We start from the raw sequence: 2,864 nt of genomic DNA, 5'->3' as shown, positions 1-2,864 counted from the left end.
TCTGTTTGTGTCCTTATGTTTATCATTTTATACACAGCCCTACAATAAGTAGATAATAATGATGAATCATGCCATTTTTATGAAAAAGTTGTTCAATTTCATGCAGAAGACAAAGTACAAATGACAGAAAAATGAGCCATCATTATCAGCTGCATATTGATGCACTATAACTCTTATTAGTTTGCAACAAGGACAAACCAACTCCAAAATCAACATAAGTATCCATACTGCAATCAAAGGTCAAGGTTATTTATGCCCCCCCCCCCCCAATGACTGCGGGAGACATATTGTTTTTGCCCTGTCCGTGTCAGTCTGTCAGTCCATACATCACTCTTCCTTTCCGCTCAAAAACTAAAGAACGCTTGAACACAGGAACTTCATACTTGGTATGCCAATTGGTCGTGACCAGTAGATGACCTGTATTGATTTGAGATCAGTAGGTCAAATGTCAAGGTTGCGGTGACTTTGAGGTGAAAAAAACCGGTTCCCGCTCAATAGTTGAAGATCCTTCGGGTCTAGGAACTTCACACTTGGTATGCCAAATGGTTGTGACCAGTAGATTACCTGTATTGATTTTAAGATCAGTAGGTCAATGTTGCGGTGACATAAAGCTGAAACATCCTTTCTGCTCAATAACTGCAGAACGCTTGCACAAAGGAACTTTATACTTGGTATGCAAGTTGGTCATGACTAGTAAATGACCCTTATTAGTTTTAAAATCAGTAGGTCAAAGGTCAAGGTTGCGGTGACCTTGAGATGAAATAAGCACCAAGGAACTCTATACTTAGTATGCAAGTTGGTCATGATTAGTAGATGACCCCTATGGATTTTGAGGTCAGTAGGTCAAGGTTACAATGGTTCGTCTCCAGTCCAAAACTACAAATGTCACGTCCATTATTGATTATTTCTCAGCTACGACAACACAATAGGGGAGACAAGAGCTATTTTTTCCAAAAAATGAGGCAATCTTTTATATCATATTACAACTGCATAATTGTAAGACTGAACATTGTGCACATGATGTGTGAAAATATTGAAATTTAGGGCATGAATGAAAGAAAATGACGATTACAGCTACTTTAAAATGTATCACTAATAATGGCCACTTGTATGTATGGCAATGACAAGGTGAAGGGCACACTCGCATATAGAATAGAAATAACGTTCATTTTGTTGACCCACTATTTGTGATGACCATTTAAAATTTTATGTATGCATAAAAGACGAGATCAATGATATCATAATAGTACACAAATCCCCCCTCCCCAACCGCAAATGGTACTCTGCAAATATGTGACATTTATTTAATTCCCATCATAGTTTTGCTTAAGCGCGAGCCCTTGAAGGCAACCTTGACCTTTGAGCTGACAGCGTGACTCGTGCGGAGAACACACATTAACGGAGCTCTACATTTCTGTGAAGTTTAATCAAAAGAAATACTGGTATAAACAGATACCAAGTTATCACTGTGGCATTAAGTAACGTTTCGAAATCCCCAAATGTGTGACCTTAAATTTTGAACTAACAATACGAATGCTATACATGAAGTACTCTTGTACGCGGCACACCTTCTCATGGTTACAGCACGTCCCCCAACCCGCACCCCATCCCGTCCAGTCCCTATCATTCAAAAGCATCGATGTCAATTCAGTGTGTTCAGTGGCCGGTTTTGGACGTTATCCATTCAGTTCGTTTCACTGTCTTGCGTTGATGTAGCTCAAGTTTATCAGTCATTATTGCTTTTTCTGTTATCGCAAACATATGTTCAAACATTAAGACACAACCCCCTTGCGCACCAAATACTCCATCACTTTCAATTGCATCATGTGTAATACATACTATACTATATATAATTAGTTTAAAAGTCTGCATACTGAAGAGTGTCAAAATGTTTCTGCGTACCACCCAGGCGTACCATAATCCTAACAAATCCTTAGCTCGGTCCTTAATACAGCTTGACAGTGGAGGGGGGGGGGGGCTTAGTAAATGGCTTATATCAACGCTATGATGATGTTATAGTAGTGGTTTGTTTCCGTTAGTGTTTGCGCACAGCACGGACAGTATTTGCTGACGTACACTTCTAGTAAAAAGGAGCGCTGACCGATGGAGATATGGGTTTGTGGGTAGATAGCTCAGACTGTTCGGTTATTTCAAACGCTATGCTTTTAGGAGGCAACATTTTCAGTCAATCCCGTGATGTCCATATCTGAGATCTTTGATCTGAGATTTATAATGTTCAATTAGACTATACATTATTCGAAATCATTCACCGAGTGCAGGGCTGCCCATCAGAAAGCTCGTGCCTTATAAGAATCAATTCTTTAATAACGGAATGCCGTTAGGGCCATCGCTTATGAATGTGTTGATCTGAAACGCGATACTCGATAGTACGATGATGAAAACGCGAAATTACGAAATTACGATGGTGAAAACGCGACAGTACGATGATGAAAACGCGACAGTACGATAACGAAAACGCAATAATATGACAGTACGATGATGATAATGCGATAAACTATCGTGTTTTCACCATCGTACTTTCACGTTTTCACCATCGTAGTATCGTGATTTCGCGTTTTCGTCATCGTACTTTCGCACTGTCGTGTTGTCATCATCGTATGTAGGAATTTATATCCATATCTTGAGTTTCATCTAAAAAAAATGTTATCTATGAGTTAGTAAAATGTGTACATATTAAACATGAGATGAGAATTAATTAAATTATATAGACAGCTTCAGGTTTTTTTTCCGTTTCAAGTATTCAACGGGTAGCTGGCCGCGGCTCTGTCCATGTCGATTCATAATTGCTGTAGTGGGGTTCGCGGGCATGTCCCCCCCCCCGGGAAATTTTTGAAAACAATTGT

The sequence above is a fragment of the Mya arenaria genome, chromosome 6 (assembly GCF_026914265.1).
Source record: "Mya arenaria isolate MELC-2E11 chromosome 6, ASM2691426v1".
NCBI classification, from domain to species: domain Eukaryota; kingdom Metazoa; phylum Mollusca; class Bivalvia; order Myida; family Myidae; genus Mya; species Mya arenaria.
Note: the sequence above shows the minus strand (reverse complement) of the source record.